This window comes from Lissotriton vulgaris, chromosome 1_1 (assembly GCF_964263255.1).
Source record: "Lissotriton vulgaris chromosome 1_1, aLisVul1.2, whole genome shotgun sequence".
In the NCBI taxonomy this organism is placed as follows: domain Eukaryota; kingdom Metazoa; phylum Chordata; class Amphibia; order Caudata; family Salamandridae; genus Lissotriton; species Lissotriton vulgaris.
In genome coordinates, this window is record NC_141685.1 from 592099932 (window position 1) to 592126717 (window position 26786).

Below are 26786 nucleotides of genomic sequence, written 5' to 3' on the forward strand. Positions count from 1 at the left end.
ACGGCCCGAAATATTCCTCCCTGAGCAAACATTTCTATAATGTGTTCCTAAATGTATTAAAAACAAAACACCAAAGTTTTTGCAAATAAAAAAATGAACGCCTTTGAGTTTAGAAATCATTTTTTGGGCAGGGACAAATCGCCTAGGCAATCCGCTTTGGACAGTATATCAAAGACCAAGAAACCAACTAAAGTGGAGACTACGACTATTTGGGCTTAGATTTCAAATATGCAGGCATCAGGTTAGCTTATATTTTATATAGCCCCTAATCAAACTAAATATTCCTTGGGTTTCGCCTGGGGTAACTTCACCTGTAGAATATTATGGGCCAGTGGATGAGTATCTCCATGAAGGTGAGGAAATGAGGTTTTAAGTCTGCAGCAGTGCATAGTAGACAACATATTAGTAGTCTAGGAACTTGTAGAGGTAGCAGGTTTTGCCTCAGTTTTAAGAAGTGTGCATAGCCTTATCTAATGATTGTAGGCCTTATGTAATGAATTTACATGGTACTGGTGTTCCGAGACAGATTATCAAGAAATTCTGCACCACAAAGAATGTGTAGAGGAGGGTTTTGAGTTTTTCGTCGGTCTATATAATATGTAAATATACGTGAATGTCTGTGTCCCTGCACAGTCGCATTGACATGTCCCCAGCCATAACAATTCGGTAGTCTGAACTTAAAAGGCAGTCTCAAATAAACAATTTGAACAGATGGAGAACAAAGGTGACCTGACCTCTGGTCACCCGTCATGACGCACGGCTCCCCCTGTGCCTACGTGACCCCTCCTGCTGCCTGGAGCCCGCCACTGGTGTGGCCCTGCTCCTGGGACTGATAATCTCCAGTATCGTACTTGTGCTGCTGTCTGTATTTGGTTTTCCTTTGTTTTCCTTTGTGCCCTGTATTTTGCTCATGTGACCCCGGTATCGTTTTGTACTGCTGTTTTCTGCCTTTGTATTTTGCTCCCGTGATTCCTGGCTTCCCCTTGCGCCCCTTGACCCCCCCACCCATGCCCCACGCTCCCCGCCACTGCTTCCCCGCCCGTCTTCCCTTCTATTAACCCTTCCCTCGCCCATTGGCCGCCCAGCTCCTGCCTCCCAACTGCTCCTCCCTCCCCCTTAGCCTCTTCTGGAGGAAGCCGCGCAGCGGGCACGCCAAAGGCGCGCCAAAAGGCAAGCCCGTCTGTGCTTGTCCGCGCATGGCCCGCGCCCAGCGCCAGAACCCCTGGACCTAGTCGACGCCAGCCCACCCGATGGACCTACGACGCCGCCACCCTCCACGCACTCAACGCGGGCCAAAACACCGCCTGCTACCAAGCCACCCCGAGTAAACAACAAAAATAGTTTGGCTTAAGCGCACTAAGGCTGCGCCAACAATTTGAACAACAAACAAATGCCAATACTGCAGAAACGTATTCAATAACTACTACGAAATAAGTAATGAATACATTATCTCTATTGACCACTCGTTCAGTCTAGAACAATATCTCAAAGCTTTTTATTTTACAAAAAATTTATGGAATATTATTAGTTTCTATACATTTGAAGGCCTTCAACATTTGACAATGTATTTGAGTCAAAAATGGGCCGTCTTACACTTTGACAAGGGGAAAGGAGGAGAGCTCCTTAATCTAAAACTTTTGTGGGTGTATCTACAAGAATGTGCTGAAAAAAATATGAAGAAAAAAAAAAACCAAACATACATCCTTTCAACCTCAAATTCAACAAACACTGACATACACTGATTCATTCATACAATTCATTCAATCATCATAAAAAATTCAGAAAAGGAAAAAAAAAGAAAAAAAAAAAAAAAGAGTCAGAATGACTGAATGTGAATGTCCCTGAACTTATTTCGTTGTAATAAGGCGGGGCATAGAAACACTATGAAAAATTTTATCGAAACATTACTTCTTCATAATAATACTGTGAGAAGTTAGCCTGATACAAGGTGGTTCCAGAATTGGAAACATCATATATCAGTCCAAACAATCCCTTATGGTGTCTGGTTGTAAGTCAACCTTATAGACAAGCTATCTTAATGGTAGCATAGACTAAGCAGCCTTAAAGGCTAAACTCAAGAGGTCGTGTTAAGCGAGCTGTTTTACCAATCACAATCCTGTAATATCAAATGAATGGACACCACACAAGTATATATTATAAAAATATATGTGTTTATTACTAAAAATAATCCCCAGTACTCTTTATGAGCAAAGGGGCACAAGCGTTAAATCAAAAGCACAGTATAACATACAAAGTTGCACAATTATGGATTAGGGCGGGTGGCCACTCAAACCATATATTAAAAAAGTGGTATAAGAGATACCAATTGAACAGTGGTTAGGCCTAGGGCATCGCTGGGAGCAGTCGGGACAAGCAATGCTGAAGTCGGGAAAAGCCAGCGGGATTCGGGTGCAGTGCTTAAAGCACACGCATGCACCAATGCTAAGTCAATGGTGCGTAAAAGTTACACAAGTAGAGTTTAAGGACACTTCCGCTGAACCTAGAAGGACAAAACTTTAGACAGAGGCCCTAGAGGTGTGTACCAGTGAGGGAACACCGGCGTTGCAATGTTACCTCACCCACAGGAAGCGAGTGCATAGGGTCGAAGTGGCGTCGGGTTTTGTCACGCAGATTCTTGGTGCTTGAACCTGAAGATGCTGCAGACGATGTGAAGGAGAAGTGTCTGGTGTGATCAGAGTAGAAAAGTACCTGAAAGCAGAGGGGACATAGTCTGGGTCACTCAGCAGTGACCAGGGTGGAACCAGGACGGAACCAGGCAATGTCGGCCGCAATCAGGTGGTTGTCGAGGAGCTTCTCTCAGCTGCCACGTGGGCTGTGGGGCATCTGCGATGTCCAGGAGCGGGTCACGAGCTGTCCCACGCAGGCTCTCACCGTCGGCGCTGTCGGCTTCAAGATAGGAGTCAACAACACTTGGCAAGAGCAATCCACGCAGGATTGGGAGATTGCTTCTCACTCGGACCAGGAGGGTCAGAGCGGGGGCTCCTTTTCAGAGTGGCTGGTGCAAGTCTGGAGCAACCAGAATCTCAAGTTGGTTTTAGGTTTTCGCCGGCACAGGGGCCACAAGCCAGCTGGCAAGTGGCCGGGCCAACGCGTCGAGCCAAAGAAAGCAGAAGGGCCCCACGCAGCACTCGTCTAGTGTAGAGGGGTGAGCTTCGGTGCAAGAGTGGCTCAGGGTTGGGGCTTCTCAAACCCCGGTGTACAGCTTAGAGGGTCCCTCGTGGGCTGCACGGTCAGCGTCTCGTGGTCTTTTCAAGATGGCGTGCCCCACGCTTCCGGTCGCCTTCACGGGTCTCAGCTCTGCAGGGACTGTGGATCGGGCTGTAAGAAGGCAGGCAAGCTAGATCTCGTCGATCTCTGTCGCTCGAGTTCCGGTAGGAACTGCAACAAAGCAGACGTCGAGGTGCTGGATGGTGCCTGTTTGCACAGGGTGGTCACTCCTTGACCACAAGGGATATTCTTCAGTCTTCTACGCCGAGTAGGATGTCGAAGGGTCCAGAGTTTCGTTTCTTATGTTTCATCAGGATAATCTGAGTGCGTTGGCAATGCTCCCACTCTTATACCAAACTAGGGGGCTGGATTACCTGCTAGGTCCCCTCCTATAGGGTGGGACCCAGGAAGTGGGTGGATACACCCCTTTCCTTTGATCCAGGCCGCGCTGGGACAGGGGCTGGTGTGCCCCAGAACCGGTTTGGCCGGATTACGCAAGGGGCAGCCTTGTGCTCCCCAGGCAGTGTCTGGTTTCTTTCAAACCTCCCTGCTACAATCCACTATCTCCTGTCTGGGGTGGTGTGACACCTCCCTGTGACAGGAAAGCCTTTCTCCAGGCCTCCTGTGCGGAGTTTCGGTTGGCAGCAGGAGGTCAGACTTGTGTCTGTGGCAGAAGCATCCATTTTGTGAATCCGAGGCTCTTTTAAAATCAACCGCATTTTAGCAAAGTAAAATGTCGTCTCCCTCTAGAAGGGTGGAATGCAACCCCCGTCGCCAGGACTGGCGAGGGGGTAGTATTCCAAATCGTATGACACCTTACACAACATGTTTTGATAAAGCCAAACCAAAGTTGCTATATAACCGCGAGGATTATAATGCACTTAATAGTATATGGTATGGCATTATCCCGGAACAGCTTAGGGGATTGGTCCCGACAGCTGTAGACAGGCTCAGCTCATGCTAGAGTACCATCTCACATAAAACCAAGCACTCTGCCTCCAGGATTGTTAAGGCCTGCCATAGGAGTGACTGATAGGTATATATGTGTCCAGATAGGTTTAGATATAGGCATACTAGATCTAAGCAAGGGGTGATTACACCACCTTGCCCCAGCTAAGTGATCAGCCAGTTGTGTCAATTTTGGATAGCCAGCCAGGGGTGGCAAAAGATATGCTGCAGCCCCTGGTAGGCCTTGGATCCACCTATGCCCTGGGCACCTATAGTGCTCTGTACAGGGGCTGATAAGGTGACCCAAGCCTATCTAGTTATGCACCTAGGGTACATGGAATCCATTTTACAGAGAGAGCAGATAGCCTGGGGCCCTGATTAGCAGGGAACCAGGCAAACTAAGTCGAAAACCAGCTAAACACAAGGCACAAAAATCTGGGGTAACCATAGTCAGGTAGCCACCTTCCTACAAATACATATAGGCCATCATATAAATTTTCAAATCAACGTCATTAACTACGATTGGCCTAAAAAGAAAGAAAGGGTGGACGCGTTTAGAATCCCCAATATTGATGGGATTCTCCTCAGGATCAAGTATGAATTCAATCTGAAAGACATAAGGATAAAACAAACCATACTGTCAGTTGCATTCTCAAGCAGTCCTCAACTAAACATTCGGTCGAGCTTTAACTCCACAATACTTGGTAAACTTGTGCAGTTTTTTCTTTTTGGAGGAGCTGTGGAAGATAAGGTCATAACTATAAGCTTGGAAAATATTACGGGAGGTTTTCATCACTGACATGGATTATAGAGGAACTCACTTGATGCAGTATAGGGTGAATTCACAATGGAGAGCTTTGAAGTGTTTTGCTCCCTGGTGGAATGCTTTAGGTTCCCTGTTAATCTGCTTGGATTATAGAGGGATGTTACCTTCGGTCAATATCGGTGGAAAAAAGGACGGATGACTTACATGTGGCTCGATTAGTCCAATCTTACATTGCGTGTTAACAAATAATGGAGAGGTCAGGTAGTATTGACTGAGACCAGGGACTTCTAAGACTTGCGTTGTCTGTTCAATCTTACAAAAGTAAAGCTAGCCGTTTTGTTATGACAACTGTATCTGACTTTAATTCTTCCAGTTTTTTATTTTGACAGATACTGAAGGATAAGTTGGACTGTAATTACCATAAAGAAGCAAATTAATGATAAAGCTTGCGTTGTCTAATAAATCTCACATGGAGTCTGAACATGTTTTTTCAATACTATAAACTCACACGCGGTCACTAGTTAGAAAACCTAGATTTCAAAAGTTAGACCGTGTTTGACTCGGTCTCTGTAATGGCCATGCTGCCATTTGCGGTGTTTGAACGAACGAATTGGCTAGTGACGGGGGTTGGTTACCCAGTGTTTGACTCGGTCCCCGTAATGGCCACGCTCCCGAAGCGGGATAGATTATTAAATTAACTAGTGGCGTTTGCAGTAGCAGTACAAATGAATTATCAAATGACATACCTTTTTAGATTGATCGTGGAGTCTCCTTCAGGCTGTGAGTGAAATGACACGCCCTGAAGTTTCTTCCGGGCCGTTGCTCCTTATTAGCTAAATGCTTCCTGTTGAAGGAATTGTGGGAAATGTAGTTTTTTTACAACCCAGAGACTAATCGTGATGTAAGAATCCATAATTCCGCGTAAATTTTTATGTATTGAATTGGTGGGATCGAAGATGTTACCATGTCTCACTGCATTATTTGGCGATATTACATTAAATGCTAAGCATAATTGACCATTATGCATAGGCAAATGATTGGGTGTATATCGCAACTAAGTGCCTCGCGCTGTTTCAAGTTTGCTCCAGTTTTCGCATATGTTTTCTAGAAAGTAGCCTATATAGTTACAAATTATAGAGCTCCAACATTTCATTTAGACCATTTGTAGCAGTATTGAATTTCAGAATTAGAAGAGCCTCTCTTTTTCTCAGTTTCGCATCTAAATTTCCACCTCTTTGGTCAGGTTCAACTTTAGAGAGGACTGTCCATTTCAAATCGTTTTCTCCATGGGCATTCTCAATCCAATGTTGGACAAGAGGAGCTGTGAGTACTTTTTTCTTGATCCTAGACTTGTGCTGTGAAATTCTTTGGCGGGCTTCTTGGTTGATTTTACCGATGTAAAGCTTATTACAAGGGCATATGATCCCATATACCAGATTCCTTGTTTTGCAGTTTGTAAAATGGTTGCGTTTCCAAGATACACCTTCATGTTGGAATAATGACCCTTCAATTGTGGATGCACAACATAGGCACATACCACATTTGTGGTGGCCCGTAATTGGACAATCTCGCAGAGTAGGATTTCGCGTTCTTGGCAGTGCGGCCCGCATGATTTGGTTAGCAATACTTGTGTCTTTCCTAAACGCAAAAAGTGGTGCTTCTGCAAACTGTGCATCAAGCTCTGTCAAAAGGTGCCAATTTTGGTGAATTACTTTTTTTAGCCAATTGGATCACCACTTTTTGCGTTTAGGAAAGACAAGTATTGCTAACCAAATCGTCTTAGAAGTCCCAGGTCTCTTCAGTCAATACTACCTGACCTCTCCATTATTTGTTAACACGCAATGTAAGATAGGACTAATCGAGCCACATGTAAGTCATTTCGTCCTTTTTTCCACAGATATTGACCGATGGTAACATCCCTCTATAATCCAAGCAGATTAACAGGGAACCTAAAGCATTCCACCAGGGAGCAAAACACTTCGAAGCTCTCCATTGTGATTTCACCCTCTACTGCATCAAGTGAGTTCCTCTATAATCCATGTCAGTGATGAAAACCTCCCGTAATATTTTCCAAGCTCATAGTTATGACCTTATCTTCCACAGCTCCTCCAAAAAGAAAAAACTGCACAAGTTTACCAGGTATTGTGGATTGAAAGCTCGGCCGAATGTTAAGTTGAGGACTGCTTGAGAATGCAACGGACAGTATGGTTTGTTTTACCCTTATGTCTTTCAGATTGAATTCATACTTGGTCCTGAGGAGAATCCCATCAATATTGGGGATTTCGAAACGCGTCAACCTTTTTTCTTTTTAGGCCAATCATAGTTAATGACGTTGATTTGAAAATGTATATGATGGCCTATATGTATTCTTATGAAGAAGTAATGTTTTTATAAGATTTTTCATAGTGTTTCTATTCCCCGCCTTATTACAACGAAATAAATTCAGGGACATTCACATTCAGTCATTCTGACTCTTTTTTCCTTTTCTGAATTTTTTATGATGATTGAATGAATTTTGTGAATGAATCAGTGTATGTCAGTGTTTGTTGAATTTGAGGTTGAAAGGATGTATATTTGATTTTTTTCCTTCATATTTTTTCAGCACATTCTTGTAGATACACCCACACAAGTTTTAGATTAAGGAGCTCTCCTCCCTTTCCCCTTGTCAAAGTGTAAGACGGCCCATTTTTGACTCAAATACATCGTCAAATGTTGAAGGCCTTCAAATGTATAGAAACTAATAATATTCCATCAATTTTTTGAAAAATAAAATAAAAAGCTTTGAGATATAGTTCTAGACTGAACGAGTGGTCAATAGAGATAATTTATTCATTACTTATCTCGCAGTAGTTATTGAATAGGTTTCTGCAGTACGGGATTCGTTTTGTTGTTCACCAAACCACCCCGAGGCGCACCCATTGACCCTTCACCTGCCAAGCCTTCAAATTCACCTGCCTCCGAAACTGCACCGCACCCGCCAAGTCAGGCACCAGCAACAATCACCTCAAGTGCATCCTGCTCAACACCCGATCCGTACACAGGCACGCCGTCGAACTATGGAACCTCCTCGACACAACATCACCAGATGTCGCCTTCCTCACAGAAAACTGGATGAACACCTCCTCAGCCCCCGACATCGCCATAGCCATCCCGGATGGCTACAAGATCAACCGGAGGGACCGCGCCAACCAAACCAGAGGTGGCATCACCATCGTCTACAGAAACACCATCCGAATCACGACAAACTCCGACGACACCCTCACCGCCGCCGAGCACCTTCACTTCCAGATTCACACCGACCCCAAGACCACCCTCAGGAGGCACCCTCATCTACAGACCCCCAGGACCACGCACACAATTCAGCGAAGCCATCGCAGACTTCATCAGCCCGCACCCCCTTACCTCCCCAGACTACATCCTCCTAGGAGACCTCAATTTCCACCTGGAGAACAATGACAGCAACACCGCCGCCCTGCTGGACAACCTCACCAACCTCGGACTCAAGCAACTGATGAACACCCCCACCCACTACGCTGGCCACATGCTTGACCCCATCTTCTCCAGCAAGCACATCTCCATCAGCCACTCCACTGGTCTACACTGGACAGACCACAGCTGCGTCCACTTCAACTACAGGAGAACCACGACCCACCACCACCTGCAACAGGTTCCCCGCAGAAGCTGGAGCAAGATCACCGCCGACCAGCTCACCAACTCCCTCAGCCAGAACCCTCCCACCAACACGACGGACCCCAATGAAGCAGACCGCAACCTCACAGTGGCTCACCAACTGCGCCAATGACATCGCACCACTGAAGAACCCTCCCAGCAGACCCAGCAGCAAGAACGCCTCTTGGCTCACCGACGACCTAAAAAACTCCAAGAAAACCTGCCGCATCCTCGAGAAAGCCTGGCGCCACGACCAGACATCAGAAAACAGGACAGCCCTCAAGGACGCCACAAGCATACACCACCAGCTGATCCGCACCACCAAAAGGACCACATTCAAAGAACGACTGGACAACAACACCCACAACAGCAAGGAACTCTTCAGAATCGTTAAAGAGCTCTCCAACCCCAGCGCCTGCCACAACGACATCACACCCTCACAAGACCTCTGCGACTCACTCGCTTCATTCTTCCACCGCAAGATCGCCGACATACAACAGCTTCGGCGCCCAGACCACACACCCAACAACCGAACCAACGCCCCCCACCACCACACTCTACACCTGGACCTCGGTTAGCACCGAAGACACCACCCGCACGATGAACACCATCCACTCCGGCTCCCCAACCGACCCCTGCTCACACCACATTTTCAACATAGCCGACTCCATCGCACCCCAACTCCGGGACATCATCAACAGCTCCTTCGCATCCGCCACCTTCCCGGAGAGCTGGAAACACGCCGAGATCAGTGCCCTCTTGAAGAAACCCACCGGGGACCCCACGGACCTCAAGAACTTCCGCCCATCTCGTCCTCCCTTTCCCGGCCAAAGTCATCGAGAAGACGGTCAACAAACAACTCTCCGTCTTCCTCGAGACAAAAAGATCCCTCGGACCATCGCAGTCCGGTTTCCAAGCAAACCACAGCACAGAGTCCGCCCTCATCGCAGCTACCGACGACATCAGGTCCATGCCCGAAAACGGGGAAACTACTGCCCTCATCCTCCTGGACCTCTCAGCAGCCTTCGACACCGTATGCCACCGCACCCTAATTCAGCGCCTCAGCAACTCCGAAATCCAAGGAAAGGCCTTGGAGTGGATCATCTCATTCCTCACCGGAAGAACTCCGAGAGTTCGCCTTCCCCCGTTCCGGTCCGCGGCCCCCGAAGTAATCTGCGGCGTCCAACAAGGATACTCCCTCAGCCCCACCCTCTTCAACATCTACATGAGCCCCCTCGCAGCCATCGCACGCCAACACAACCTTAACATCATCTCCTACGCTGACGACACCCAGCTGATCCTCTCCCTCACCAACGACCCAGCCACCGCCAGATCCAGCCTCCAGGAAGGAATGCAAGACGTCGCAGAATGGATGAAGCTCAGCCATCTGAAACGGAACTCGGTCAAGACGGAAGTCCTCATTCTGGGACCATCCCCCTCTGCCTGGGACGACCCTGGTGGCCCCCCGCCCTGGGCACTGCCCCCAAGCCAACGGACCATGCACGCAACCTGGGCTTCATCCTGGACTCCTCCCTCACGATGACCAAGCAAGTCAACGCCGTCTCGTCATCCTGTTTCAACACCCTACACATGCTCCGAAAGATCTTCCGATGGATCCCCACCGGCACCAGGAAGACGGTCACCCAGGCCCTCGTCACCAGCCGACTGGACTACGGGAACACCCTCTATGCTGGAACCACAGCCAAACTCCAGAAAAAACTCCAGTGCATACAGAACGCCTCAGCATGACTCATCCTGGACATCCCCGCCACATCTCTCCCCATCTGAGAGAACTGCACTGGCTCCCAGTCAGCAAGGGGGGGATCACGTTCAGACTCCTCACCCACCCACATAAGGCTCTCCATGGCATGGGCCCCAAATACCTCAACAACCACCTCACATTCTACCCACCCACCCGCCAGCTCTGCTCCGCCAGCCTCGCCACCATCCCACGCATTCGCACAACCACCACGGGAGGAAGATCCTTCTCCTATCTGGCGGCCAAGACATGGAACTCCCTCCTCACCCACCTACGGCAGACCCGGGACCATCTCTCCTTCAGGAAACTGCTCAAGACCTGGCTCTTCGAGCAGTAGCGGCTTCTTGTCCCCCTCCCCCAGCGCCTTGAGACCCTTACGGGTGAGTAGTGCACTTTACAAATTCATTTGATTGATTGAAAGGTCATACGCGTACCCCGGGCTGGCAGTGCATGCCGGAGGGCGGCATACCCACTTATGCAGTGGAACCTGCATCGCCTACACATTTGAGGTCAGGGTTGGGATTAAAATTCGGCCCGGGCAAGCATAAAAAAAAAAAATAAAAAATAAGTAAATAAATAAATAAATAAATAAATAAATAAATAAATAAATAAATAGGCCCACATTAGCATAATGCCTTCCCTCAAATCACTGCTTCAGCGTAATCTTACATAAAAGGGGGGGGAAATGCACGCATCAGTTTACACTTGTGAAACACACCTGAAAACAAGTGAGGCCACTTCTGCTCAGCCCCCCTGCCCCGCTCAGTATGCCTACATTAATGGGAAGCCCAGCGAGAGAAAAGGTGTGACACCTCTACCTGTTGCTGCTATACGGGAGGTAATGAGCGCCCATCTCCCTCCAGAAAGGCCACTCAGACACCCGCTGGGCCGCTGGCGGTATAGTCGAACAGAGACACCGCTCAAATCGGGCCCCTGGCTGCTTAAAAGCAGCCCTCAGCTGGAACTTGGACCCCGGCCCATTGGGCATTGCCCGAATGCCCCTGTTACCAATCCGACACCGTTTGAGGTGACTTTAAAGAGACCACATAAAATGCTGTTGTAGTACAGGAAACAATAGCATGGTGGCATTCCTCGGTCTCGTGCTTAAACCTTCTTCTGCAGGACTACTAAAGCGCGCTCTAGTCGTATTTAAGATGATTTTTAAAAAAAAAGCTTCGAAGACCAAATATTAACTAGTGTATCTGATAAGGCTTACAATCAAACCCAAAGCAAATATTGTTCAAGTGAGTGCAGAAAAAAAGACACAGCAAAGAACAAACAGTGAAAAACAAGGGGAGCATAAGTAATCGGTAGAAAACCAATGGCAATACTCACACGCTTTAAGTGGGCCGGGTCTCACCGGGTCTGAACAACGGCTATTTTTTTAAGGGAGCATCCAAACGGGTCTCTTTCGGGCTCTGTATAGTGCCTGCTGTCACTACAATCCGTTTTCTTTCGGGACTGCTGTGACAGCAGGCACATGGATGTGCACGTGATCACACTGCTCACTTCTCACTGGTGAAGAAGTTATGGCATGATTTCAAGCCAGGTGAGTGTTCTAGGGGAAGGGAAATCCTAAAGAGAGGCATTTTCTCTCTGGAATTCCCTTCTCGTTTTGAAACTCGGGAGCAGCAACACTGTCCTAGTGTCACTAGGGCTTTAAGTGAGAGCGTTTTCAATATTATCGACAACAAGCCATAGTTGCTTATTTAATGCAAGTAACAACCATTGACAAGTCAATAGTCCTGACTTGTTGTAGGTGTGATATTACTTGTTGTATCATATATCGGGATGCAATGGCAGAAACAGCAAAATACAGGTTGGGCGGTACACTATGCTAAGCACAGACTTTTTAGTGTACGTGTTTTAAGCCACGCCCTTAATTACATTGGCCACGCCCCATTGAGAGACCGTCCAGTTTTTTCATCCTACACGGTAAACGGGCAAAGGCTATAAATGTTTGCAGTGAGAACGTTTGCAAAAGTGGCTCCTCACTTTACACTTATCTACAGAATTGTAAGCAAAGCAACGTATAATATGACTGAAATATGTGCAGCTCGCAGCCGTCTGTAAGGACGTTCCTTCTTATGTGCCATGTCGCATTGGATTTCTAACAATTGGACTCTGCATACCACTGACTCTGGGACATTGCCTTTGTGAACGCTGACTGAGGGCTAACTAAGGAACTGTGACACACCGCGGGCGGGACTGCGAGGCCCAGCCTGCACAGCGCCATCACCTTTGCTGCAGCTGGGGCCTCTTCCCGCCCCCTACCTCCCTGTATATAATATCTGTGAATCCCGCGTTTCGCGGGACACGCATGGGCGTTCGCCGGGCTAAGCCCGGGTAAAGGGCGGGCCGTCTGAGGCCGTCGGAGGACGGTAGAGGCCGGGCCGTGCCCCGTCCCTTTCAAATTTTGTGCCTAGCCTGTGGTTTATAGTTGATAGGATATTGTTTATACCCGGCACCATGGTCCTCCGATCAGGGAAGGGGAGGAATGTGATAGCCACAACTTCAGGCGGGATGGTTACTGGAACAATTGACCAATTCTTAACTCGTGCTACGCCTTATTAGATAAAGAAATTGCCCTGACTGAAAAACGGTTTTCCCTAGATTTAGTCACAGGAAAGCGCTCGTCATTGGGGGCATATAGGGGCTGTTGGTTCTCCTAACCCAACTTTTTCCGATTTAACGTCTGCCCAGCGCCCCGAAACAGGTCCCACACTGGGAGTACCGGGCTAGGTAGATCTAGCAGAGGATACTCTAAATTCCACTATGATTAGTGGACTTTCAGGGTCGCCTTCTCTACTTAATACTTCCCCTCCTACCCCTATTAAATTAAGTTCCCTTGCAAAAAACCCTAACCGAATGGTAAAAGATAGAGGTAACCCCGGGTCAAAAATAAATAATAATAATGGTAAAAGGAAAAGAAAGGGTGATCCCCTGAAGGGGAATGTGCCTAAAATCTCTAAAATCACCCCCCACTCCTAATCCCCTATACACTAGTCTACCTATGAGGTCCCCTTTAAACACCAACCCCAGTACGGATTTTAGCACAAATTATGTATTCCTGGGGAAAATGGAAGTTTTATTGAACTCTTTAATGCTTCCTTTATTAGAACGAACCAGGATGATTAATAGTAAAGTAGATCAACTGGAAGTTCTGGTGAAAGCCAACTCCACTTCACTGGATAGGATTGGTTGGTGAAAAACACGAAGCTTATTGAGGTACCAACGACCATCGGCCAGCCCCAGAACACTCACAATGAAGTACTTGTAACTATACCTGTCACACATGACCAACCTGCAAAAGAAACGTTAGCTGCTGCTGCACCCCAGTCCTGTGGGGATACAGTCGCTGGGCCCCTATTGGCAGCTCAGGCTAATCCCACAAACACAGGTGCCCAACACAAGGGACGGGCGCAAGCGGATAATATGAAGGGTAGGTTACTAACACAGGATCTGCCCCCAGAAGCTAACCCCCTAGTGGTTATATTAGCGGGAGTCCCTGTTTTGAGACAACATGCGAAGGAGCCCTTTGCTGCTCTGAAAAACAAGGTAACCAGTTGGCTTAATTTAAATAGACCCCTGCCCCCCCAAAGTTCTAGCGAGATTGTAATGGTGAGGAGAACTCCGTGGATAGGTAGAACGACTAAAAATATCGATGGGGATTGCATAGTGGTTACCTTCAGAGACCCCAGTACCGTTTCTTATATTTGTGCTTGGCCCAACCAGGTACTGGATGCCACTATCCAGTCTTCACCACTAGCCTATTTTTATCCACCACCTAAAGTCGTGGTAGCTAAGGGGAGGCCGAATGAATGGATGAGAGTGGAAAGGCGGGCTGGATATAGGGGGAAATGGAGTAGACCGATCCCTATGCATATCCTGAATCAATTTCTTAACTTCAATCATTTTAGTTGTCTCGAAGCTGTGGATTGACTGCATTCTTCCATTACTGAACCAGGAACCCTCAAGGACAAGGAGGGTGCTGAAGAAGTATCTGTTGTTTCCCCGAAGCTGTTAGATTATGTACAACCTAATAACATTGAGGACTGTGACCTTACCGGAGATAAAGACCGAGAGCTGCACAAGCATGTGGTCCAGGGCACCACGGATAGTAAAGGCCCACCCTATATGCAAGGATGTAGTAGCCCGATTTCCAACCTAGCAAATACAGAGGCTGTAGACGTTATATACCGGAACAGGGGTAGTATCCCCGAGGTAGGGATTGAAAAAGTAAAAGAAAACGCATGCCAAAGGTACAATTTAGCAAGTTGGAATATTGCGGGTTGGAATAGTAAACTGGGAGTCCTTGGGTGGAGAGAAACAGTGGAATCATATGATATCCTGTGTCTACAAGAGACTTGGAGTGTAGATGATATTAGCTATGTTGCCTATAATCTTCCAGCAGAAGGATCGAATATGGGCAGAGCTAAAGGGGGCTTACTTATTTTGCTTTCTGTTAGATTCCCTGTGCAGATCATAAGATACATGATCAATCAAAGACATTTGTAGAGCGCACTACCTACCCATAGGGTCTCGAGGCGCGTGGGGGGGGGGGGGGGTGCCGTTACTGCTCGAACAGCCAGGTCTTGAGCTTCTTCCTGAAGGAGAGGTGGTCTTGGGTCAGGCGCAGGTCGGCCGGGAGGGAGTTCCAGGTCTTGGCGGCCAGGTAGGAGAAGGACCTTCCTCCTGAGGTGGCTCTGCGGATGCGTGGGACGGCGGCGAGGGCATGGCTGGCGGATCGGAGGTGGCGTTTGGGAGCGTAGAAGTTGATGCGGTTGTTGAGGTAGCTCGGGCCTTGGTCGTGGAGAGCTTTGTGTGCGTGGGTAAGGAGGCGGAAGGTGATTCTCTTGTTGACCGGGAGCCAGTGCAGGTCTCTTAGGTGTCCGGAGATGTGGCTGTGTCGTGGGATGTCGAGGATGAGTCTGGCTGAGGCGTTCTGGATGCGCTGGAGTCTCTTCTGGATCTTGGCGGTGGTTCCGGCGTAGAGTGCGTTGCCGTAGTCCAGTCGGCTGGTGACGAGGGCCTGGGTGACGGTCTTCCTGGTCTCTGTGGGGATCCACCAGAAGATCTTCCGAAGCATGCGCAGGATGTTGAAGCACGACGAGGAGACGGCGTTGACTTGCCTGGCCATGGAGAGGGAGGAGTCCAGGATGAAGCCCAGGTTGCGTGCGTGGTCCGTCGGTTTGGGTGCGGTGCCCAGGGCGGGGGGCCACCAGGAGTCGTCCCAGGCGGAGGGCGAGGAGCCCAGGATGAGGACTTCCGTCTTGTCTGAGTTCAGCTTCAGGCGGCTCGTCGTCATCCACTCGGCTACCTCTCTAATCCCTTCGTGCAGGTTGGCTCTGGCGGCGGCGGGGTCGTTGGTCAGGGATAGGATCAGCTGGGTGTCGTCGGCGTAGGAGATTATGTTGAGGTTGTGTTGGCGTGCGATGGCCGCGAGGGGGCTCATGTAGACGTTGAAGAGATTCGGGCTCAGTGAGGATCCTTGAGGGACGCCGCAGCTGACTTTGGTGGCCTCTGATTTGTACGGTGGTAGGCGGACTCTTTGAGTTCTTCCGTCGAGAAAGGAGACGATCCATTCCAGCGCCTTCTCCTGGATTCCGACGTTGCTGAGGCGTTGCACTAGGGTGCGGTGGCAGACCGTGTCGAACGACGCGGAGAGGTCTAGGAGGATGAGGGCCGCTGTTTCCCCGTTGTCCATCAGGGCTCGGATGTCGTCGGTGGCGGCGATGAGGGCGGTCTCGGTGCTGTGGTTGGCACGGAATCCGGACTGCGATGGGTCGAGGGATCAGTTCGTCTCGAGGAAGGCGGCCAGCTGTTTGTTGACGGTCTTCTCGATAACTTTGGCTGGAAACGGGAGTAGAGAGATGGGGCGGTAATTCTTGAGTTCGGTGGGGTCTGCTGTAGGTTTCTTCAGTAGAGCGCTGAGTTCGGCGTGCTTCCAGCTCTCGGGGAAGGTGGCGGTGTCGAATGAGTCAAGTCAAGTCAAGTCATAAAATTTGTATAGCGCACTACATACCCAGAGGGTTTCAAGGCGCTTAGGAAGGGGAGGAGGATTATTTGTCAAATATCCACGTTTTAAGCTGCTTTCTGAACGCTAGGTGGTTCTGGGTGAGGCGAAGGTAAGCGGGGAGTGAGTTCCATGTTTTAGCAGCTAGGTATGAGAAGGATCTGCCTCCCATGGTGGTCTTGTTGATGCGAGGTACAGTGGCGAGGGCTTGGCTGGAAGAACGTAGTTGGCGGGAGGGGGTGTAGAAGGACAGTCGAGAGTTGAGGCAATCTGGTCCGATGTCGTAGAGTGATTTGTGTGCGTGGGTAAGCAGTCGGAAAGTGATCCTCTTATTGACGGGTAGCCAGTGGAGGTCTTTAAGGTGACCAGAGATGTGTTCGTTGCGTGGGATGTCTAATATGAGTCTGGCTGAGGCGTTTTGGATTCGTTGGAGTTTCTTTTGGAGTTTTGCAGTAGTACCCGCGTAGAGGGTGTTTCCGTAGTCTAGTCGGCTCGTGACCAGAGCGTGGGTGACTGTTTTTCTTGTTTCGGAGGGGATCCAGTGAAATGTTTTTCTGAGCATGCGAAGAATGTTGAAGCAGGAAGAGGATACGGCGCTGACTTGTCTGTTCATTGAGAGTGAAGAATCCAGGATGACTCCAAGGTTCCGAGCGTGGTCTGTCGGGATGGGTGCTTTTCCGAGGGCTTCCGGCCACCAGGAGTCGTCCCATGCAGAGGGGGATGTACCTAAGATGAGGACTTCTGTTTTGTCTGAGTTCAGTTTCAGACGGCTTTGTTTCATCCATTCGGCAACTTCTTTCATTCCTTCGTGTAGGTTAGTTTTGGCGGTGCTGGGGTCATTGGTGAGAGAAAGGATCAGTTGAGTGTCGTCCGCGTAAGAGATGATGTTGAGGTTGTGTTGGCGTGCGATGGCCGCGAGGGGGCTCATGTATACGTTGAAGAGGGTGGGACTGAGTGAGGATCCTTGAGGTACGCCGCAGATGACTTCAGAGGCCTCGGACTTGAATGGAGGAAGGCAGACTCTCTGGGTTCTCCCGGTGAGGAACGAGGTGATCCATTCAAGTGCTTTTCCTTGGATTCCGATGTTATTGAGGCGTTGTAGAAGGGTGTTGTGGCAGACTGTATCGAATGCTGCAGAGAGGTCGAGGAGGATGAGGGCGACTGTGTCACCATTGTCCAGTAGAGTTCGAATGTCGTCTGTTGCTGCGATGAGGGCGGTCTCAGTGCTGTGTTTTGCTCGGAAGCCGGACTGTGAGGAGTCGAGGGATTTGTTGGCTTCGAGGAAAGCGGCGAGCTGGTTGTTGACGGCTTTCTCAATGACTTTGGCCGGGAATGGAAGAAGCGAGATGGGGCGGTAATTTTTGAGTTCGGTGGGGTCCGCTGTTGGTTTTTTCAGAAGGGCGGTGAGTTCAGCGTGTTTCCAGTCTTCTGGGAAGGTAGCGGAGTTGAAGGAGCAGTTGATGACGTCTCGGAGGTGCGGTGCTATGACGGAGTCTGCTTTGTTGAAGATGTGGTGAGGGCATGGGTCTGTGGGGGATCCTGAGTGGATGGAATTCATCAGGCGGATGGTGTCCTCAGTGGAGATTGGGTTCCAGGCGTTAAGGGTGTTCACGGGGTGAAGATGGTCAGCAGATGGTGGGGTGGGTTGGTTTCCGGGTTGGTTGTCAAAGCTGTTGTGGATGTCTGCAATCTTGTTGTGGAAAAAAGAGGCTAGGGAGTCGCAGAGGGTTTGAGAGGGGGTGATGTCGTTGGAGTTGGCCGATGGATTGGAGAATTCCTTGACGATGTTGAAAAGTTCCTTGCTGTTGTGGGCGTTGTTGTCAAGTCGATCCTTGAATGCTGTTTTCTTGGCTGTTGATGATGTCCCGCAGATGGGGTGCGATGACAGCGTCGGCTTTGTTGAAGACGTGGTGAGGGCAGGGGTCGGTCGGAGATCCGGAGTGAACGGAGTTCATCGTGTGGACGGTGTCTTCGGTGTTGACCGGGGTCCAGGCGCGGAGGGTGGTGGTGGGTGGTGTTGCTGCGGTCGTGGCGTGCGTCGGTTGAGTGCTGAAGCTGTTGTGTATGTACGCGATCTTGTTGTGGAAGTAGGAGGCGAGGGAGTTGCAGAGGTCTTGCGAAGGGGTGATGTCATTGTTTCCGGCGTTGGGGTTGGAGAGCTCTTTCTTTCATGATGATCGGAAGACACTCTCAACTGCTATGGCTGAGACACAAGAATGGTCATAATGTTTTACTGATTAATTTTTACAATAATTTGCCCGACCATATGCGAGCGACCGCGGTTAGCGAGGTCGTCAAGGCCCTGGATGGGATTGTTCGGGCTAATCATGTTAACTTTGAACTCATCTGGGGTGGGGATTTTAATATTCCGTTGTGCCCCTTCTCTTCAACTAAGGTATGCGGGATTTATGATGACAGAGGAGAAGGGTAAACCCATTTTAAGCATAGCACTTATGGTGAATCGCTGAACATCGCCCTTGCTAAATTCGACCTGATCGTGTTACAACCCGCAGGAGACTGTGATGGAAGCCCCGTCCCTACCTTTACAGGGAGGAATTCGGCCTCAGTTATTGATCATTTGTTGGTCTCAGCTGACATTAGTAAATATTGTGACACTCCGGTTATACTGGATCTTGCTATCAGTGATCATAATTGTGTTACAGTAATGCTGCTAGTTTGGAGTAATAAAATAGCATCAGCTAAAACTGCTGTTACCGATATAGTCCCATGTAGACCAAATGGTCATAGGATAAAATGGAAGGGTGATAACTCCGATAAGTTGTTGGTTATAATTGTAGCGGCCTGTTTGCCCGATCTGTGCTCTTGCTTGGACGAGAGCACAGATTCATGTGGCATATTAATTAGTTTTAACAGGATTAATAATATTGTCGATAATACCCTGACCTCTACTAAGCGTACTAATGGCAAACCAAGGATAGGTTGGTTTGATTCTTTGTGCACCGAGTCTTTGCAGAAGCTTAAGAAGGCTCTATCTAGTAGGGCCAGAGATAGATCGAGCATAATAACCCTCAGGGCCGCTTATAAGGGGCATTTAAAACATCGGAAGTTGGAACTGCAGGAGGAAGCATGGGCTAATTTGTCTAAGGCCGTTAAATTATCGGACAGCAAATTATTCTGGGATACGGTTAATTGCCCTTTTCTTAAGAGTGTTGAAACCCCGATCCTCACTGCTCTTGTCAGTGAGGATTGTTGGGTCGCTCATTTTGCCAGCATTTTTGACTCACAGAGGGTGGTGGACTTATCCCGGGTAGAGGCTGACCCAAGGCCACTTGTTACCCTAAGCATGACAGTTTCGGAGGTGGAACTTGCCCTTACGACCATCAAGGGAGCGAAGGCTCGTGGCCCTGACGGGGTGCCCATAGACCTATATAAGGCAGATACATCATTGTGGGGCCCAGTCCTGACTAAGGTTTTAACGCAGCAGTCATGGAGGGCACACCGCCCACCTGGTGCGAATCTGTAATTATTCCGATACATAAAAAGGGGGATAGGTTGGATGCTAAAAATTACCGCCCTATCTCCCTTTTCAAATCAAATCAAATATAAGCTTTATTTCGGTTTTTAAGTTTAAAACCATAAAAGCAGCAAACAGAAATACAAACATGTATATAAAAATCAACCGTTCATTACAATGTTGAAAACAAAGACCGGATATTTAAAATAAACTGGAACCAATCTAAAGAAAAAAAGAAATAAAAAACACATGGTAAACAGAGACCCCTTTCACCAAGTGTTGTAGTGCAATGTTCTGGGGCCAGGGTAAAAATCAAACAAGTCCCAGATAGAAATAGGGCCGTCTCCAATTTTGGGCTGGGAAAATCTTAAAAATGGGACAGTGTTCCTGTGTTTGAACTTGATTAGTATCAAGTCTCCCGGAATGTCTTTGGGCAGCGTCCCCAGCCATCCCACCCTCCTGACACTCAGGATTCCGCCATCTAAGTCCGGTGGCATCGGTCTGTTGTTATTGAGCCAAAAGATGGCTTTATTCAGCAGTTCCTGGGTTGTTTCATGTTTGACCTTACCGAGTTCAGGAACCCCGGAGAGAACGGCCACGTAGGGGGCGGCTTCAGGGGGTAAATTCATTCGGAATGTTCTTTGTTGAGGAAGCCTAGGGGCTTTTAAAGGGAGGCGAGTGGGCTTAGAGGTGGCTTTGCTGCTACTTAGGATGGGTTTGCTGAGAGAGGGATTAGTTGTTCGATCTTTCCTGAGTTCAGTGGACTTGGGGTTCACAAGGTTAGTCGGGCGCGTAGGAGAAGAGGGAATGACAGAATTTACAGGTGATGGTGATGGTGCAATCCTTTGTACTATTTTTTCAACATCAGACAACCTATTTCCCAGGTCCTTAATTTGTGAGAGCAGGGGTGATAAAGCCGCATTCATCAGACGTTCTATATGGGCCAGTAAGATCGAGTGGAAGGGGGAAGCAGTCATTTGATGTGGTCACCGTCTTACATGGCATTGATACGCTTGGGTTGACGGAGGAAAGAGAAGGACTATAACACATTCGGGTGATATTTGGTGGGGTAACCTCATTATTCCTTTTGCTGAGATGATCCCGAGGCGGTATATCCGATTTAGACAGGATGATTTCAGAGGCCTGGGGGGTGCACATTGTAAGATCCATGTCTCTGTCCACTATAGGGGAAGTAGAAAAAACAGGGGCATAATTTGCGCTGCTATGGTCAACCCTATTAGATCAAGGTGCCCCAGCAGAGATTATTTATTTTCTGGCCAGATTGTACTCTAAACTTTCTGCCCGTATTAGATATGGTCGGGGGGGGGGGAATGTACTGATTGTATCAGTGTTAAGTTAGGTATAAGACAAGGTTGCGTCCTTGCGCCCCTCCTTTTCTCCCTTTTTATTAACTCAATAGACTCTGAACTCAAGCAAGTTAACTCTGATGCCCCGTTAGTTGATGGTCAGGCTGTTCCCATCTTACTATATGCTGATGACTCAGTGCTCCTATCCAGAACCCCTAGAGGCTTACAGAAATTGATGGACAAATTTGCGGGTTTTATCAAGGAAAAAAAAATTAAAATCAATAATACTAAAACATTCATTACGCCATGTGGAAAGAAAATGAGGAAGCTGAAATCTTTCCATATAGAGGGACAAAAAATAGAAGTTGTAAATAAATTCTGTTACTTGGGCATAACTTTAAGTAGCAACGATTTGTGGTCAGAGGAGATCTCCAATGTAAAAGCCAAGATGTCCAAAAGTGCTCATGGAGTTTTTAAATTTGCAAATGAACTTGGTGACTGGCGCATATATGATATGCTACACATATATCGTTGCAGATGTGTTGCTATTGCGCTCTACGGATCTGGTGTTTGGGGGCATTGTCGCCACGGAGATTTGCAAATAGAAGAAAATAGTTTTCTAAAAAGGATTGCTATGCCTGCCTAAGTCTGCCGCCACAGTGATAATTCACCAGGAACTGGGCCTAGAGTTTTTATCAGATTTAATTTGTTTAAGACCGTTGCTGGTATGGAGAACAATATGGCATAAAAAGGAAACTAGCTTTACGAGGTGTATCATCACAGATTGTCTCCGCCTAGATAAAAGTACATCGATCCCATGGATTGATTATGTTGTGACAACTGCCAGGGATTTATTTAATCTTAATCTCCTGGATGACCAAGAGAGTTTCTCCGATATTTCCGAGAAAGAACTCAAGTGCTCTTATCTATTTAAGAAAGCCCTAGTGCGTAGAAACACTACAATGTTGTTAACTATCCCTCAGTATTATTACTCCAATCGGGACTCATCTGGCTTTTCAAATTACCTAAAGGTTGTCACCAGACCATCTCATTGTTTTGTTCTTCTTAGATTAAGACTTGGAATTGTCCACCATTTGGTGGCATTCCCAGATATGAAAAATTATCCCTCTATACCATGTCCATGCGATGGGATCACCAAACAGTACTGTGCATTTCTTATTCTCCTTAGATGACCCTGACATTTGTTTTCATACAGCCATGTTCATCTTGAAATCTGTGGCCGCAAGGAAAAGCATGATATTTTAATAACTCTGTTTTATTGTATTTTCGAGCTGCACCAAATCTGTACATTTTCTAGATTTGAATGATTTATTCTGCGAATGTACATGCTTATAGGATTGTTTTTTTAATAATCGAATAAAGCTTTTGAAACGAAACGACTGAAATATGTTTTCAAACAGTATCCCAAAAACGGATCATAATTTAAACTATACACTCAAAACCAATCAACGTACAGTATCAAAACAGCATTGCCAAACTGGAGAGCGCGCTCATTTTACCGTTATTTACCTTGTAGCATTCCAGTGAGCCGCAAAATAAATAAAATAAACTGTACAAAGTGTCAACCACTGCAAGGTATAATGATCGGAAAAGCCAGTTACTCTGTTGTCAGCAGTGTTTGGTGTTTTTCAAGCCCGTTTTAGAATAAACCAACAAAAACCTTAAACTTCGAATAAGTACAAAACAAACATATTATCACAACATTGTTGAAGTTAGGTGAAGAGTATAACAAAACAAGCATGGCGAGAAAAATATATCCCCGAAGGCCACAGGCTGCTCAGTCCACGCACTCGAGGGCGCAGGTTGTGGAGCTGAACTGGGCGTCGCGTCGTTATCATGGCCCATCAGGTCCGCCTGGGGCCTCTGAGTGGCAGCAGATTAGAGGGAAAGGGGAGCTAGCCCAAGGGGTTAGGGAGGGGCCAGTCGCTGGGAAACTGGGACGGAGTGACGGTTCAGCCATAGCCACTTTAATGGCTCTCTATCTGGGTAACCATGCAAACCACGGGTATCAATGAATGCCTAACGTTTACCTTTAAGAAGTAAGTGCCCACTGCCCCTAGCTTGGAAACAGGAAGTGTTTGAACTGGAAATAAAAAAAAGGTACAGATGCTCCCATTCCAGAGTAATGGCTAGAAACCGAGAAACGGCAGTATTCTCCCACTAACAAAGTATTGCTTCAAAGAAACGGCGTGCAGTTACTCTTCCTTGAAAATAGAAAAAGCCGTAGGTTCTCAGTACCGGAGAATACCTGCGCTTTTAAAGGCGAGGCTGCAGGTGTTATATGGTGGTTAATAGAGTTATCGGGCTCCCTGCCATGTTCTACTCATGCGAGTTTCAGACACTGTCCTGGCATGTTACTGTAATCCCCCCCCCCGGACGTCACGCAGTCTTTATCCTCCACTGCAGTTGTCTCGGGCTTTCCACGCCGCAACCACCAGGGCGTTCATATGTCTTAGGAACCCAGTCCCAGGTGCCCCAGGGTTTAACGCCCTCCCTCCAAGGCACTTCACGGAGCGAGCTACGTTTGTCCAGTCTCGAACTGACTCGCCGACCCACTGGGAAAGCAGGTGCGCAACAATGGTGTGAATAGAGGCTCCTAATCTGATTGTGGACAAAGGCACAGCACTCACCCAATGTCTGTTCCAGTCATGCGAGGCTGATCCACTCCCAGCACCGCTGTTCGTTCTCCGGCAGCTCACAGCCAGGATTTCAAGTCGGGCACTGCGGCGCCCACAGGCAACTCCGAGCCTCATTGGTCGATGGGTTGCCAGGTAACCAACAACAGCGGCTTGTATTGGTGTTTGGCTACCGGTCTCGAGCACACCTGTCACGGGCAGCCATGGGCTCGGTGCCTGTGACAGGTGCACCGTGCTGTCGTAATGTACTGTCCCCCGAGCCCAAGCACTGGTGCTGTCACTTCAAACCGGGCGCCTGCGGAGGGGGCAAGATGGAAGGGGGAGGGTAGGCGATGGGACGATAATGAAATCACGGCTTTAAACCGCAAAGCACAAAACAGCAACAACAATTTCCAATTTTGTGATGTAAGTAATGTAGGCCTCTGTATTCAATAAACATAACAAAACTGAAAGTACCAGAATGCAATTAAGGAAATCTGAACAAGATACATTACTCACAGCTGACACGGAACAAGTTGAAATCTCCAATGTATTTCTCCATCAGGCACATTTGTTTATTTATTGGCTTTTCTTTGGAAAAGTTAAAAAGTATTGTTTCAAGCAAAAGCACAATTTGATTTTTTTAAATCTTAGTTGTAAATCAGAGATAACTTCCTCTTTTCAGGTGTGAATAGCTCGCTCGTCCAGTATTTTTTTCTGTTGAAGAGACTCCCGGTTTTGTGTTCGCTTTGGAAGTCAAAACTACGAAAATTAGAATACAAGGTAAAAAAAGCAAGATCTGTTAACTCAACCTGTTTGGTTAGTATGGTCTAGTTTCTCACGTGTATTTAAACCTTGAGTTTTAGATGTCCCTAAGAAAGTTCGTAGTCACTTTATTATGTCATAAGTGCACTTTAAAAGACAGCCCACCTAGTCATGTTATTTTCCAGTGATCCATTTGCATTTTATTTAAATCAGAGATCTATTTATATAAAAATTGTCATTCATTACTTTAATGTGCATTTTCTTATGTTCATAACCAAAGGTTTAAAACTCTACCTGAAGCCGTAGAACAGCACAATAGCCGAAAGGAAAGCTTTCTCAGCTGTGTAGCAGATTTATTACATTTCTAAATTGCAGAGCCAAGGAACATAGAGTCCGCGACAAAGACATGAAAATAAGGGGACACTAAAACGCTTTTCCTCAGGACGCGTAAATACGTCATTTTGCCAAGCAAAGAGTTGTTGGGCTGTATTGTACTTGAATCAAGTCTACCTTTGACTTTTACCACTATGTATATGCTACTTTTGCATCTCGTGTCTTACTTGTGTAACTTCTACAGTCAGGGCTTTAAGTTGGCCGGGTCTTGCAGGGCTAAGCACAGACAGTTCTAAAAAGCAGGTGCTGAGACGGGTCCCTATCGGGCTCTCCATTTTTACCCTCGCCATCAGGGTGAAAAATACATATATAAACTGCAGCAGTACCACCTTTGATGCACATTCAAAGAGACTCGTTATAGTACTATCACAGTCTCATCATTTCACAAAGCAAGCATTTTCAATATAATATACAACAAAGCCATAGTTGTTGCTTATTTACCTTATGCAACTATTAACCATTGACAAATCCAATATGATGTTGGTGCAATGTTACTTATTGTATTATATGTCTGGATGCAATGACAGAAGCAGCAAAATGCCAGTGGGGCCGCATATTATGGTATGCACATTTTTAGTTTAGGTGTTTTTAAGTCACGCCCTTAATAATATCGACCACGCCCATTTGAGAGACCCCTCCCCCCACCCACCCCAGTTTTTTCATCCTAATTAAAGCCCTGTCTGCAGTGACCCCTAAACTGATCCCTGCGGTCCTCTCAAAACTTAAGAGTTCACTTGTGTACCCACCTCCCAACTCATCTCACTTCCAACCCGTGACATTTCTCTCACCCTCCCTCACTGGAGGATGCTGAGGGATTAAACCAGAGAACAACACCAAAGAAGCCTATGACTCCTTGAATGATCCTCAGTTTGTAGATTCATGCCAGGATGCGAGCTATGCGGAGGCACTGCACAGGCAAAGACTAGATTACCATAGATTCCAAAGCTTTTGGCGGCTGGTAATGTCTGAGATTGGTGAGCCTAATACTAGCCCCAACTTCGAAAGAGTGTGTCAGACTTACGAGAGGAAGGCTTCTCCCAGCTGGCAAAATACCTAAAACATATGAAAAACAAATAGTGCATTTAAAGCACAGTGTTCGCACACACAGAGTAGCTTAAATGCCAAACGAATATAACTTGACCACCAAGAGTTAATTTTTTCAGAAAGTGTAGTGGGTGTTCCCAATATGTTAATAATTAACTTCGGTTGTGCAAGGACCAATATTTTGTCATGTGTGCCCACTTATGAAAAAGAAGCACCTTTATGCAAGGAATGACATACTGTTAGACCCCGTTTGGGTGGACACAGGACAGACAGGGGCTACCGTGCTTCAACTCTGGTGGTTGAGGTCCTTTGCCACTTGTGTTTTGTGTCCTGTCCTACTATGGCTTTGCAAACTGGGACAAGTACCAGAGAAATTTTAAGGCATGGGCAAACTTGGCTCTAGCCCTGGGCCCCAACATTTTAGGGGGCCCCCTTATGAAGCCAGCTCTGTTTTGCAGATAGTCTTTCCCTGATGACCCTAAATAATTCTTAAAATATTTTTTAATTAATGTTTTCCTTTCATTTATTATTAATGTCGGTGATGTGTGAAAGTCTATTGCAGACATTTTGCAGATATAAAAACAGGACTTCACATATCCGAAAAGGGATGGTGCCACAGAGATTATTTGCAGTAATATTATTGAGCTGCTGCTGTGGTACACTATTGAAAACACATCATTATCCTTGAATATGAGATGTAAACACATTTAGAATTTGGACCAACGTGGCTGTGCATTGTCAGTGACCAGGTCGAAGAAGGCATGAAAGAGCTGAAACTGG

The 26786-nt window shown here is 47.3% G+C and overlaps 1 protein-coding gene across 6 annotated transcripts in view; it reads right to left on the reverse strand.

Annotated features, from left to right (window-relative positions):
- Positions 1 to 23917, reverse strand: part of SSX2IP (SSX family member 2 interacting protein) — a 632083-nt gene extending 608166 nt beyond the window's left edge. For 5 of the 6 annotated variants that reach the window (XM_086954035.1, XM_086954027.1, XM_086954031.1 and 2 more), the window contains exon 1: positions 23820 to 23917. The gene's annotated coding sequence lies outside the window, so the exon portion shown is untranslated. The remainder of the gene's footprint in view (positions 1 to 23819) is intronic. The other variant, XM_086954043.1, reaches the window with a different exon arrangement.
- Positions 23918 to 26786: the final 2869 nt, after the last annotated feature.